Source organism: Lathyrus oleraceus, chromosome 2 (assembly GCF_024323335.1).
Source record: "Lathyrus oleraceus cultivar Zhongwan6 chromosome 2, CAAS_Psat_ZW6_1.0, whole genome shotgun sequence".
In the NCBI taxonomy this organism is placed as follows: Eukaryota; Viridiplantae; Streptophyta; class Magnoliopsida; order Fabales; family Fabaceae; genus Lathyrus; species Lathyrus oleraceus.
Window position 1 is genome coordinate 355,075,551 of NC_066580.1, and position 16,264 is coordinate 355,091,814.

The 16,264-nt window shown below is 40.8% G+C and overlaps 1 non-coding gene across 1 annotated transcript; it reads right to left on the reverse strand.

Annotated features, from left to right (window-relative positions):
- Nucleotides 1-6,633: 6,633 nt before the first annotated feature.
- On the reverse strand, nucleotides 6,634-6,739 carry LOC127124408 (small nucleolar RNA R71). The gene has a single exon (XR_007803906.1). It is a non-coding gene; the product is annotated as a small nucleolar RNA R71 (small nucleolar RNA).
- Between the last annotated feature and the right edge of the window lie 9,525 nt (nucleotides 6,740-16,264).

Sequence of the window (16,264 nt, forward strand, 5' to 3'; positions counted from 1 at the left end):
AAGAATAAAAATCAATCTTTTCATCTGCATAATGATTTGCCTTGTTTGAATTCTAAAGCTTTTCATATCCAAAATCATTATGCAGGTTGATCAAACCCATTGAACATAATGACCCAACACCATCTCCCAACTTTGAATTCCCTATATTTGAGGCGGAAGAAGATGATATTGAAGAGATTTCTGACAAGATTACCCATCTACTTGAGCATGAAGAGAAAATCATTCAGCCGCATCTTGAGAATCTGGAAATAGTCAACTTGGGGTCTGAGGATTGTATGCGAGAAGTGAAGATTGGGGCACTCCTAGAAGAGTCTGTTAAGAAAGGGTTGATTAAATTGCTACGAGAATATGTTGATGTCTTTGCCTGGTCATATGAAGACATGCCCGGTCTAGATACAGATATTGTGCAACATTTCCTACCTTTGAAACCTGAGTGCGTGCCTGTGAAGCAGAAACTCAGAAGAACTCATCCTGATATGGCAGTGAAGATCAAAGAGGAAGTTCAGAAGCAAATTGATGTGGGGTTTCTGGTGACTTCTACATATCCTCAATGGGTGGCCAATATTGTGCCCGTGCCTAAGAAAGACGAAAAAGTCCGGATGTGTGTGGACTATAGAGACTTGAATAAAGCTAGTCCGAAAGATGATTTTCCTCTACCACATATTGGTATGTTGGTAGACAATACAACTAAATTGAACGTCTTCTCATTTATGGATGGGTTTTCCAGATATAATCAGATCAAGATGGCACCCGAGGATATGGAGAAGACAACATTCATCACATCTTGGGGAACATTCTGTTATCGAGTGATGCCCTTCGGTTTGAAGAACGCAGGAGCCACGTATCAACGAGCTATGACCACCTTATTTCATGATATGATGCACAAGGAGATCGAGGTATACGTTGACGATATGATCGCTAAGTCAAGAACGAAAGTTGAACAAGTAGAGCACCTGTTGAAGCTTTTTCAGCGTTTGAGGAAATATAAGCTTCGTCTGAATCCCAACAAGTGTACATTTGGAGTCCGTTCCGGCAAGTTATTGGGATTTATTGTTAGTGAAAGAGGTATTGAGGTTGATCCTGCAAAGGTCAAAGCAATACAAGAGATGCCTGCGCCCAAAACTAAGAAGCAAGTCCGAGGTTTTCTTGGTCGCTTGAATTATATTTCCAGATTCATATCCCACATGACTGCCACATGTGCACCGATATTCAAGCTCCTCCGAAAAGATCAGTCCCATGATTGGACCGAGGATTGCCAGAAAGCTTTCAACAGTATTAAAGAGTATTTGTCTGAGCCTCCGATTCTGTCTTCGCCCGTGGAAGGAAGACCATTGATTATGTATCCGACTGTTCTTGAAGACTCAATGGGTTGTGTCCTTGGTCAGCAAGACGAATCAGGAAAGAAAGAATATGTTATTTACTACTTAAGCAAGAAGTTCACCGATTGTGAGTCTCGATACTCTACGCTTGAGAAGACATGTTGTGCTTTGGCTTGGGCTGCTAAGCGCTTACGCCAGTATATGTTGAACCATACGACTTGGTTGATATCCAGAATGGATCCAATCAAGTATATCTTCGAGAAGCCTGCTTTAACAGGGAGGATTTCCCGTTGGCAGATGTTGTTATCTGAGTATGATATTGAGTATCGAGCTTAGAAGGCTATTAAATTTAGTATTTTGGCTGACCACTTGGCACATCAGCCGATTGAGGATTATCAGTTAGTTCAGTATGACTTCCCGGATGAGGAGATTCTGTATTTGAAAATGAAAGATTGCGATGAGCCTACACTCGATGAAGGGCCAGAGCCTGGTCCCAGATGGAGTATGGTGTTTGATGGCGCTGTAAATCAATATGCAAATGGTATTGGGGCAGTGATTATTACTCCTCAGGGCACACATATTCCTTTTACAGCAAGGCTAACTTTCAAATGCACGAATAATATGGCTGAATATGAGGCCTACATTATGGGATTGGAGGAGTGCATTGATCTCAGGATCAAGCATCTTGATGTTTACGGTGATTCAGCCCTCGTTGTTAATCAGATTAAGGGTGAATGGGAAACGAATCAGCCTGGTCTCATTCCATATAGGGATTATGCGAGGAGGATTTCAACGTTCTTTGCTGAGGTTGACTTCCATCATATTCCTCGAGATGAGAATCGGATGGCAGATGCTCTTGCTACACTTGCTTCAATGATTGTGGTTAGACTTTGGAATGAAGTTCCCAATATCACTATGATGTGCTTGGACAGACCAGCCCATGCATTTGCAGTAGAAGAGGTGGAGGATGATAAGCCATGGTATTATGACATCAAGTGTTTCCTTCAGAGCCAATCTTACCCGCCGGGGGCATCTGTGAAAGACAGGAAGACTCTGAGGGTTCATTTAGTACTCATTCCAATGGACATGCCATGGCTAGAAAGATATTGAGAGCAGGCTACTATTGGCTGACAATGGAGTCTGACTGCTGCAAATATGTGAAGAAATGCCATAAGTGTCAGATTTATGCGGATAAGATCCATATTCCCCCGACACTTCTGAATGTGATTTCATCACCATGGCCTTTCTCCATGTGGGGAATTGACATGATTGGCATGATAGAGCCAAAAGCGTCCAATGGACACAGATTTATTCTCGTAGCAATTGACTACTTCACCAAGTGGGTTGAAGCGACATCATATGCAAATGTGACCAGGCAGGTGGTCGTGAAGTTTATCAAGAATCAACTCATATGCCGATATGGTGTGCCAGAGAAGATCATTATTGATAATGGATCTAACCTAAACAACAAAATGATGAAAGAACTGTGTAGTGAGTTCAAGATTGCACATCATAGCTCTTCTCCCTGTAGACCCAAGATGAATGGGGCTGTTGAAGCTGCTAATAAGAATATCAAGAAGATTATCCAAAAGATGGTTGTCACGTACAAAGATTGGCATGAGATGCTGCCATTTGCTTTACACGGATATCGTACATCTGTCCGCACTTCAACAGGGGCAACCCCTTTCTCTCTTGTTTATGGCATGGAGGTTGTACTCCTAGTAGAGGTGGAGATCCCATCCATGAGAGTCTTGATGGAAGCCAAGTTGACTGATGCTGAATGGGTTCAGAGTCGTTATGACCAGCTGAATTTGATAGAAGAAAAGTGATTGACGGTCATGTGCCATGGTCAATTATATCAGCAAAGGATGAAAAAAGCTTTTGATAAGAAGGTCAAGCCTCGTGTGTTCCGAGAAGGTAACCTTGTGCTCAAGAAAGTGTTGTCTTTCGCGCCCGATTCCAGGGGCAAGTGGACTCCAAACTATGAAGGTCCATATGTTGTTAAGAGAGCCTTTTCAGGTGGTGCTTTGATACTTACAACTATGGATGGGGAGGATTTCACTCGTCCTGTGAATTCAGATCCAGTCAAGAAATACTTCGCCTAAAAAAGAAACAGAATAGCTCGCTAAGTTGAAAACCCGAAAGGGCGGCTTAGGCAAAAATGAGCGTCTCGGTGGATTGAAAACCCGAAAGGGCGGTCAAGGGAAAAGTTAGAGACATAAAAAAAATTAATATATGTATCCCGCTAGATTGAGTACCTCATCCTGGGGCAATCTAGGCAAAAAATTAGGGATTTGGCAAGTAACTGCATCCTGACAAGGCTTTGTTCTACAACTGTCATCCGTCAGAGATTCTTGCTCATTCGTGATCAACCAAAGCTACAAATACATCAGATTCAGAATTGGTGGAGAAATGGTCATTATGTTCAATGTAGCACTTTTCCAATATATATCACCAATTTCAAATTTGTAAAGATCTATGGAGTCTTGCCATTTGCAGACTACCATTCCATCAAATAAATTTGAGCCTTTTATCCAATTATTTGCACACTTATTTGTTTCTATTCAACAAATGTTTTGCATGTTTTAATTAAGAAAATATATTTGTTTTAAATTATCAAATTTTTCATAATTTGTTTTTAGACAAAGCGAACATTCACAATGACGAAAGGATACTCAGGAGATCTTCCTTGCTCTCCCAAGGATGGTATGATCCCCAACAGGGTAAGACAATTGTTCATATTCCTGGCATGCTTGTATCTTCTTCCTCCGGGGCCCTTTGTGGTTTTTTTCTACTGAGCGGAGTGTTTGGTGAGATATTCACCACTTTTCCCTTCAGTAGAGTAGCGACGTTTCCTCCTCAGCAGATGTGATCTCTTTGGTAAGTACGGTATTTGGTGGTGACCTTGGAAGCTTCCTATTTGGTGGTTGATCCCCAGAATTCCTTTATTTCCTCGGATAAATTCCCCAGTAGAGTTGCTTATGCGGCGGATTTTATCTGTGCAATAACTCTTGTCCCCAGCTAGAATGACTGATGTTCATCCCCCTACAGAGATCTTTGCTTCCTGGTATCTCTTGCCCTCATCAGATTGGATACTTTCCGGTGAACCTGGATTTCTCTCTTGAGATGTAGTACCGGATGTTTGTGTACTTATTCTTTGGAGTTGTTTGTGTTAGAAATGTCTGTTTGTCAGCATTCAACATACATAAACCACGCATGTGTGCATATATTTTCAAACATGCAGATATTCATGATTACGGTCTTTGCCATATATCTTTGTTTGTTATCCCCTGCTAGTTGGTAATACATTTCCCAAGCAGATGTCGGTGCCTGATCCCTCAATATAGAGTCAGCCCCTTAAGCAGAAAAGGTTTATCTTCCCCACCGAGTTATATCCTCGTGGACGATGGTTGTTTCTGTTTCTTCCCAACACATATATTGGGATAGGTTTCCCTATTGAGTTATATCCTCACTAGGATGAGTCTTGATTCAGTTTGCCTCTTTAGTTTGATCCTAGATTGGTTTCCTGTGATTTGTTTCCTGCACTCCCCTGTGGTATAAATGAAAAATTGCTCAGTAATTAGTAATCATTCATCTTATCCCCGACGGAGTCTGTGGTTTTCTACCCTTATACCGGTAGTTGTAAACCCTATTTCATCCCCTTGCAGAGTTAACCTTTTGTTCATCCTAATCGATGACGGTTACTTTTCCGTGGTTTTCTACCCAGTATCCGGTGAATGTAATCCCCTCCTTGACGGTTATCATTATCCAATATTCGGTGTTGATTTCCCTCATTCTCTTGGATAATTACTATGATTAGGCAGTTTATCCCCATCAAGTTATCTTTCATATACCGATTGTCGGTAATGTTTGTTGCTCCCCCTGAATGGTCATCATTATATACCTAGTTTCGGTATCCCGATGCCTTTCTCTCTCGGTCGATTTATCCTTTATTAACCCAGTAACCGGTTGTGGATAATCTTCCATGCGAGTATATTATATATGTTCTGACGGTAATAGATAATATATCTCATGCACTCTTTGGTCGAAGCCTTTTGTTCTTCCCCAGTTGAGTAAGATTCGTATCCCTTTGTGGAATCGAATGTCCATCCCATAATCGAGTTTGCTTTTAGCCCTCTTTTGGATGATGAGTGTCTTGGGAATATTCCCTAACTCACGTTTTGGTTAGTCACCTATTATATGCCCAGTAGCTGGTATCCCTGGTGTTCCTTCCTTCCGCTCCCTATTATGTCTGTTTGTCCCTTGTGGAGTCAGAATCCCTGAGTTGAAATATACCTTTTAGGTCTTCCTCAGACATTTTGGATGTTTGATATCTCTCACCCTTGTACCGGTCTTAGATATTCATTCTCCCGGAGCATGTTTTTCCCTCACCCTAATGCCGGTGGGATCACATGATCTCTTTTTGAGCTTATTACCCAGTAACCGGTAATACCTCATTTGTTATTTCCTCAGCTGAGTCCTTAGTGGACATCCCCACCTAAGTTCGAATTTTTATCCGAAGTATCCGTTGCGGATAATTTTGCTGTATTGGCATATTCCCCAATACATGCATCTTCGAGTCAGCTCGAGTCCTTCCATTGATTTATTTCATGGATTCTCTCTGTGTCTCTCAGCAAGTTTCAAGTCGTGACCTGCTCACGCGTTTTCATCCCTTTACTCCCCGTTAGAGTCTCTGCCCCATAGAATAAATTATTCATAGGGATTGTTAATTTCCTCCTGATCTTTGCATTTGTGGACACATGTCCCCACAAAGTTTTACCATTTGCATGCATACATCTGCATCATGAGGTCTCTTAGGGACCAAAATTCGTCTCTTTGTTATTATTTAAGCCCATTCTACCTCGTCAAAACGAAGATTTTAACCTTCACTTCTCCAGCTAGAATGACCTTAAATAGAATTAAGAGAGCTATGGCCGAAGATCAAAACCAAAGACCTCTTAAAGATTTCGCTCATCCATCAAATGAAGAACCTAGTTCTAGTATAGTAAACCCAACCATCCAAGTTAATAATTTTGAACTTAAACCATCCCTGTTGCAACTAGTGCAACAGAGACAATTCGCAGGTCTCGCTACTGAGAACTCAAACCAAGATTTAAAAATATTTCTTCAATTAGCAGACACTTTTAAAACCAATGGAGCTTCTCCTGAGGGAATACGTTTAAGATTATTCCCTTTTTCCCTCAGAGATAAAGCCCTATCATGGTTAGATTCCCTTCCACCCAATTCCATTACGACTTGGGATAACCTTAGAAGAGTTTTTTTTGCTAAATATTTTCCCCCAAGTAAGACCGCCGTTCTTCGAAACCATATAACTAGATTTACCCAAAACCAAGGAGAATCGCTGTTCGAAGCTTGGGAGAGATATAAAGAGTTGTTACGGCATGCCCACATCATGGTTTAGAAAATTGGTTAATCATTCAAACCTTCTATAATGGACTTCACTATAACACAAAGATGACCATCGACGCTGCCGCAGGTGGTGCTCTGATGAACAAACCTTATCCTGAAGCTAGTGCCCTCATCGAAGATATGGCTCAAAACCATCAATCATGGGGAGTCGAACGGGCGACGGTTGAGAAGAAGGAAGCCCAAGGAGGAGTGCATGAACTAAGCTCTATAGACATGATGAAAGCTAAAATGGACGCATTAGCCCTTAAGGTCGAGCATATGTGCATAAACCTGAATATTGTAGCCGTAGTCTCGTCGGATTGTGAGATATGTGGAACCAAAGGTCACCAATCTGCAGAATGCAGTCTATTAAACGAAACCCACTCTGAGCAAGTGAACTACACCCAAGGGAACCCATACTCGAATACCTATAACCCTGGATGGAGGAATCACCCGAACTTCTCCTATAAAAACAATAACCCAATCCAAAATAATGCACCCTCGAGACCTAGTTATCAAGCCCCTAGATCAAATCAACTTATGCAACCTGTACCACCAAAGCCGAGCCTTGAGAAAATTATGGAAAATTTTATCACCGCTCAAACCCAACAAAACAAGGAGTTCATGAACCAGAACATTCATGTTAATGAATTGATTACTCAGTTAGGAACCAAGGTTGACCAAATAGTTACTCATACCAAGATGCTTGAAACCCAGATCTCTTAGGTAGCTTTAAACCAAGCCCCTCAGACTACACCTGGAGGACAATTCCCTGGACAACCTCAACAAAATCCGAGAGGACAAGCCAATGCCATTACCCTACGAAGTGGGAACGCTTATGATGAGCCACCAAACCCTAGATTGAGTGAACCCGAAACTTGTAAGGAATATACCAAGTCCCCGGACGAAGTAAAGGAATCAGAGGAATCTGAAAACCCGGAAGGTCGAGAAAAAGGAGAAGAACCTAAAGACAAAACTTACGTACCACCCCCGCCATATAAACCACCTATACCATATCCGCAAAGACTCAAACAAACCCAGATCAATAAACATCATGTAGAAATCCCTTTCACAGAAGCCATCACCCAAATACCTTCTTATGCAAAGTTTCTCAAAGACATCCTTACCAACAAACGTAGACTTGACGATCTGAAGCCTTTGGAATGTAATGCTATTTCCAAGGACAAATTAGCAAAGAAAGATAAAGATCCTGATAATTTCTCCATTCCTTGCCTTTTGGGTAATCATGTCATCAAAAAAGCTTTTCTAGACTTAGGAGCTAGTGTGAGCTTAATGCCTTTAGCAGTTTGTGAGAGGTTAAACTTAGGAGAATTACAACCCACTAAGATGTCACTTCAGTTAGCCGATAGATCTATTAAATATCCGATAGGCATTTTAGAAGATGTTCCTGTTAGGATAGGTCAGTTATATATCCTTACTGATTTTGTTGTCATGGACATCAAAAAGGACAATGATATACCAATCCTTCTAGGTATACCATTCTTATCGACTGCAGGAGCCATAATAGATGTCAAGAAAGGAAAGCTGACATTTGAGGTAGGTGACGAGAAAATAGAATTTATACTTTCGATATTTCTTATGGCACCTGTGATGGGAGACGCGTGTTATGCCTTAGATATCATTGATGAATGTGTTAGAGAATTAGAACAAGAAGAAATTATAAAAACAATTAAGTTACCATCAACTCTCTAAAGGGAAGATGATGACTTTAAGAAACCCTACATCGATGATAACCTTTACTAATGTTTATCCCTTACCCCAGATCCTATGCCATGCCCTAAGAAACTAACCTTAGATCTTAAGGAATTGCCGAAGAACCTGAGATATGAATTCCTCGATGAAAAGATGAACCGTCCAGTTATAGTCAGTGCTACCTTGAGCCAAGAGGAAACGAACCAACTTTTAGACGTCTTACGAAGATATCCCTCAGCCTTAGGATATAATATCTCTGACCTGAAAGGTATAAGCCCATCCGTATGCATGCATCAGATTTCGCTAGAAGAAGATTCAAAACCCTCCAGGGAACATCAGAGAAGAATAAACCCTATAATGAGTGATGTTGTTAAAAAGGAAGTTTTTAAGTTACTTGAGGCAGGTATAATCTATCAGATCTCGGATAGTAAGTGGGTAAGCCCTGTGCATGTAGTACCTAAAAAGGGAGGCATCACAGTCGTGCAAAACGATAAAGGCGAACATGTAGCAAAACGTTTAGAAGGGGGATGGTGGATGTGTATAGATTATAGAAAATTAAATAAAGCAACCAGGAAGGATCATTTCCCTTTACCATTTATAGACCAAATGTTAGAGCGTCTAGCTTGAAACTCTTACTTCTGTTACCTAGATGGATACTCTGGATTTTTCCAAATACATATCCACCCCGAAGATCAAGAAAAAACTACCTTTACATGCCCTTATGGAACTTTTGCCTACAGACGAATGCCATTCGGCCTCTGTAATGCCCCAGCTACTTTCCAACGCTGCATGATGTCAATCTTTGCAGATTACCTAGATGGTATCATGGAAGTGTTTATGGATGATTTCTCGGTTTGCGGATTTGATTTCCACAATTGTCTTGCTAACCTTGAGAAAATCCTAGAGAGATGCGTGGAGGTGAACCTCGTGCTAAACTGGGAAAAGTGTCATTTCATGGTGACCGAAGGAATAGTTTTAGGACATATAGTTTCTGAAAAAGGTATAGAGGTAGATAGAGCTAAAATAGAAGTTATAGAAAACCTAAAACCCCCAAAAACCATCAGAGAAGTCCGAAGCTTTCTTGGACACGCTGGATTCTACCGGAGTTTTATTAAGGACTTCTCCAAAATAACCAAACCTTTAACTGGACTTTTAATGAAAGATGCTAAATTCATTTTTGATGAAAAATGTAATGACGCATTTAATCTTTTAAAGCAAGCATTAATCTCAGCATCTATTATGAAACCGCTTGATTGGTCAGAACCTTTTGAGATAATGTGCGATGCTAGTGATTATGCAGTTGGAGCTGTTCTAGGACAAAGGAAAGATAAAAAATTACATGCCATTTATTATGCCAGTAGAACCCTAGATGCTGCCCAACTTAACTATGCAACAACTGAAAAAGAATTACTCGCTGTAGTTTTCGCTATAGACAAATTTAGATCTTATCTAGTAGGAGCAAAAATTATAGTTTACACCGATCATGCCGCCATTCGTTACCTATTAAGTAAAAAAGATGCCAAGCCCAGGTTACTCCGATGGATTCTATTACTACAAGAGTTTGATTTAGACATAAGAGATAAAAAAGGCACTGAAAATGTAGTAGCCGATCACCTTTCTAGGCTAGAACATCTAAATCAGAACTAGTACCCATAAATGATGATTTCGCCTATGATAGACTGATAGCTAGAGTATAAACCATTGAAGATGATAACCTAAGCCCTCATGAGCATCCCCAAAATTCCTTAGCAATAAGTAACGTACCCTGGTATGCAGACTTCGTTAATTACCTAGCTGCTGATATAGTACCCCCTGATCTTGACTACCACCACAAGAAGAAATTCTTCCACAATGTGAGTAACTTCTATTGGGAATAACCGCTCCTTTTCAAAAGGGGTAAAGATGGTATTTTTCGCAGTTGCGTTCCAGAAGAAGAGGTAAATCATATTATCAAGCATTGTCATTCTGCACCTTATGGTGGACATGTGAGCACCTCTAAGACATACGCCAAGATTCTTCAAGCTGGCCTATTTTGGCCTACCATGTGGCGTGATGTCTATGCTTGCATTGTCAAATGTGATAGATGCCAACGCACTGGAAACATTTCAAGGCGTGAGGAAATGCCTCTAAGAAACATTCAGGAAGTAGAACTCTTTGACGTATAGGGTATAGATTTCATGGGACCTTTCCCACCATCCTTAAGAAAACAGGTATATCTTAGTAGCTGTAGACTATGTGTCTAAGTGGATTGAAGCTATAGCTGCACCCACAAACGACACTAGGGTAGTAATCAAACTATTTAAAAACTCTATATTCCCTAGATTTGGAACATCACGTTTAGTCATAAGCGATGGAGGAGCACACTTTATATCGAGAATATTTGACAAACTTTTAAGAAAATATGGAGTTAGGCATATAGTAACAACACCATACCATCCACAAACTAGTGGCCAAGTAGAAGTATCCAATAGGGAGATAAAACAAATCCTGGAGAAAATTGTTTCTATTTCTAGGAGAGACTGGTCTCAGAAGCTTCAAGAAGCATTATGGGCCTATAGAACCGCTTTCAAAACCCCTATAGGAACTACTCCTTACCAACTAGTCTATGGAAAATCCTGTCACTTACCGTTCGAATTAGAGCATAAGGCCTATTGGGCCATTAAAACTTTGAATTTAGACTACCTAGCCGCTAGAGAAAAGTGTACCCTAGACATTCATAAATTAGAAGAACTTAGGCAATCTGCCTACGAGAATGCAAAAATATATAAAGAAAGAACAAAAGCCTATCACGACAAAAGAATAGTAAAGAAAAACTTCAAAGTAGGCGATCCGGTTCTCCTTTTCAACTCTAGGTTACAACTCTTCCCGGGAAAGCTACGTTCAAGATGGACTGGTCCTTTCGAAGTATCCAAGATTCTGAGATCTAGAGCCGTAGAAATCAAGAACGAAACCTATAGTCCATTCATTGTAAATGGACAAAGACTGAAGCTCTACGAAGGAGGAGACATTCTAGCATACTACTAAAGCCACACCCTTATTGATCCACCAATCCCTACTACTACAGGTGTATCAATTCGAATCGTCAAGCTAATGACGTTAAACAAGCGCTGCGTGGGAGGCAATCCATGATTTTTCTTTCATTTTACTTTTTCGCATTTATTTACTTTTATTTTTATTTTATTTTATCATATTTTACATCGAGACTAAACATTTGAATGGTTTGTATTTTCAGGATCACTTTCTTAACTTTTACAGGATGCAGGATTTCGATGATATGCACGTGGCCTATAGAGATAATGCTCAGAGAGAGCACTACATCGCTCTGTATCAGCACCCTATGGCACCCAGACGTTATCCTGATCAGCACTGTATGGAGGCACTGGGCATTGAGCCGAGTATCCGATTCCTTAGCCACCAGCTTCACTGGGACGAGTTTGCTTATGACTTGAGTAACACCTACAGGAACCTGACAAAGGAGTTCCTGAGTTCATTCGACTATGACCCATACTCTGGACAAGATGGGTATGCTACTTTCAGGCTCTTTGGAGTTGAGTACTCTTTCAGCCAGAAGGAGTTCGGCGACCTATTGGGCTTCCAGACCACTCCTGATGCTATCCCGGAGACACCTATGGGATATTTTCTGGGTATGGAGGTGGAGAAGTTTTGGAGTGATATATCAGGTGGCAGAAGCCAGGATCCACCTACGCAGCTATCTCATGTTATACATAACCCCGCCTTTAGATACTTTTAGATGATATTGGTATATTCCTTCCTGGGAAGACCAGATGCATAGACATTACTGAGTGAAGAGGAGATCTTCCTACTATTTTGTGCATCCCAGTCTCGCCCACTAGCATGTGGGAACGTTTTGTTATATGGTCTCAGCGGTATCTTCAGATCTACCGAAGGAGTCATCCATGTGGACGGGATCATCACACAGATTGTTGTCGCTTTAGGTCTGTCTCGCAAGTTGTCACATCTCCGGATCTACTGTGGGTACACTACCATGGACATCGACTTCTGTTTGACCAGAGGGTTGATGAGGAGAGCCTCTTTCCACCCATGTCATTTCCGATTGCTGGTCGACAGCGAGGCTATCCATTATTTCACACTGCCAGATCCTATGATGACCAGTGTGCATGATCCAGCGAAATGGAGTTATGCTCTAGAGGGCCAGGGAGAGACCGTCGAGGATCCGAGATCACCACCCATTGCTGAGTACACGCCTACACCGCCTTCTCCCAAGATCATTGTTTTCTCTAATAATCTTTCATTACAGACCCCCGACATCTGCACCCAGATTGCTGAGTGTCGTAGAGAGATCGCAGAGCTTAGACAGGAGGTGGCTGACCTCACTTTATAGATGGGAGTGTCTAATCTCACCCATGCTACCAAAGCCGACTGTTTATATCAGGAGATCGCAGAACTCAGGTAGGAAGTAGCCATGCTCCGTGGATCCACTCAGGAAGACGACATCCCTACTATATGATCTCACCATTTCATCTTATTTTATCTCTTTTTTTATATTTCTCGTATTTGCATAACTCATTTTATATTATCGCATTTGGAATATTATATAAACTATGTCTATACATTGATATTTCTACTTTTATCTATATATGTGTTATGTTTGATTTATTTGCATTTTTATTTTAGTTACTTATTTATTAGTCTAATATTTAATTTTAATTTTAATTTTATTTTTACTTTTACTTTTATAAAAAATTATGCAAGCAAATGATACTAGGAAATCACAAGACAAATGCTATCCGGACCCCTCAAAGCCAAAAGACAAGAGAAGCCCAAGCCAAAGGACCAAAATCCGGCCCAACCAGATTTTGCCTTGTGGCGCCCGCCATGGACCCTGTGGCGCCCGCCATAGCGTCTGTAAAAGGTCGGTGCAGAACCCCTTTCTTCACCATTTTCACACCTTACAACCTTCCAAACCCATTTTTTCACCTTGCAAAATCGTCCTTGAACCCACAAAAAGCTCATACCTTTCTAATCACCACACCGTACAAATCATTTTTCCGATTTCCATTTTCATTTTCATCCGTCGGATTTCATAAAAATCCAACCTTTTCACATTCCACTTCATCTTCTTCGTCACTTTTCAAGAGCTACACAAATGGAGTTTAATGGATTCATTCTTCGAGGAGGGAAACCGGGGGATAGACAAAGAAAAATCATTGAACGATTGCAAAATCGGGAGATCCTCCCGACAAGGTATGTTGACGAAAACTGTCTCTACACTTTAGGTATATATCATAGCATATTTCATTTATTAGATAACTTAGGTTTGCATAATTTCTTTTCCAACAAAGAACCTGCCTATGAGCGATTGACAATTGAATTCTTGAGTTCCTTAATCTATATTGTCAATCCTAACACTGCTAGCATAGTTGGTACTGTCAGATTTAGAATGTTTGCTGTTGAATATGAATTCAGTACCAATGAACTAGCCAGCTTGTTAGGAATCCCTCATGGGGACGGTGCTATTTGTGAGGCACCTTTGGATTTGGAGTAGTCAGTTGAGGTATTTTCCTTCTGGGAGCGATTATCAAACACTTCCATAAACTCTTTTGAAGGAGTTTTTGCCTAAACTATCCATAACCCGGACATCAATGTTTTTAGATATCTGTTGGCATGCATTATTTTTGGCCGGGAGAATCCAAATAAGGTTAATGCTAGAGAGCTTCTATTTTTGCAAGGAAGCCTCACAAATAGACGAATTAATTTGGTCCCGTTCATGCTTGCTCATATGACTTTAACTTTAAATAAAGCGGGACCGATTTCTTTTGGTGGATTGATTATGTCTATTGCTCGGGCGCTTAACCTGAACAATGAGATAGCTACCCTAGACCCCTTACCTCCTTGCACAATTAACCTAAAATTTTTGAGAGAAGAAAAATTTGTCGTTTGAGGAGAGAATGAGGCTATATGCTTATGGTTCATGGTGTAGCCATCCCATCTGTTGTTCTACCTTGCACTATACGTACAGATGTACGAGATGAAAGGAATGTGACCTACACTTTAGATACTCCACCTGTTTTGGGTCCTCTTCCTCCTAACATTCCTGATGAGGCGGTACATGACACTGATGATGAATATGATCGGAGAGAGAGATCACCCGTACCACATGTGTCCCCCCATCATCCTTCACCACCACACACTGCACCATCTTCTTCTTCTACAGGTACCACTCATGGCTTTTACATTATGAAAGAGATGTGGCGTGACCACATGGCTAGAGAGCAAAGGCGTGACAACCTACTCTCTACCATCCAACAACAACTGGCGAATAACATACGCTTCATGCAAGAATCGCAGCGGAGGATAGACAGGTCCTATGACACTGTTCTATAGTCCCTGCAAACGATCACAGATACACAAGCCCGTCAACAACACTATAACCAGCGACACATGGCACTCATTGAAGCCACTCAAGGGTCCATTGTGGGTAACCTTCGAGAGGTGAGGACCGCTCAGGATGCCCTGCAGTCGAGGATGGATCAGAGAGATCATCGTCGTACCCGATCCCGTCGTCCACCTCAGGATGGCGAAGGCACCAGTGGTCAGCAATAGGTTGTCAGGTAACTCTTCCCTTATCTTATTTCGAAACATTGGGGACAATGTTCGATTTAAGTGTGGGAGGAGACTCTATCGTCTTTTCTTTATTGTTTTTCTCGTCTTTTCTTTATCGCTTTTCCTTGCTGTTTTTAGATAGCTTGCTTATTTTTATTTCCTTTTAGTTGTTTATTTTGCTTTTTAGTATAATGCATGAGTCTGAGGAGTCACCAAATATAGTATATCTTTAGTACAATCTAATCTCCCCATACCTTTAGCCCTACCGAAATTTTTTGCAAAAGAAAATAGTGTTATTCCGAAAGTTTTCAGGTTGTAAAGACATGTTTTGAGTAAGGATGCGGTGACTTGGGAGAACTTTGCGAAACATCAGTATTATTTTAGCACCATAGACTTCGTAAATATAGGAACCACTCCCGAAACACCATATACCATGGCCTTAATCATCATTTTCGTATAAGTCCTCAGTAGTTTATCTCAACAGTCAGCTCCGGCCTACGCATCCTCTACGCAGGGGACCGATGCAAATAAGTGAATGATCCAGCAAAACAAAAAAATAAAAGAAATCAAAAAGGCAACTCCAGTATAGGTGACCCTCACAAAGTCATTTAAACCAAAGAATTTTAAAAATTTGCTACAAAAAGAAAAAGAAAAAGAAAAAGGAAAAGAAAAACTTACCCACTGTTAGTTGGTTCAGAGGTATCTGGCACTGAACTTGGTAGGGCGGATTACGATCCGATCCCCCACAACTACAGTTGGGTCCAATAAAAGGGTTTACACATATTTATGTGCCAGAAACCCCATGCTCAGATCATAATCACTAACAGGCCACTCTACTATGAAGCATGTACGGATAACGGGCTTTATGTGATTGCGCCTGAATGAAAAGGGCACAAAAAGAGATGAAGAGGAAGGCCTAGGTATTGTGGGATAATATGGGTTGGGTAATATAGGAATGAAGTTTATGTCCGTATTTGCGGATTAGTGTCATCATGATACCCTTAGTTCACTCAGTTAGTACCTACCACTGCATCCCGACTTGAACTTAGAATTTTTACCTGAAACACTCGTTTACACCATTTTTTCTTTTATGAGCTTTTTAATGTTTTGCTTGAGGACAAGCAAAGGTTTAAGTGTGGGAGAGTTTGATAACACTGAGATTTACCGTATTTTCGACTCCGATTTCACATCCATTCTAGTTGTTTTATTGTTATTTTGTTGTGTTATTACTATGTTTT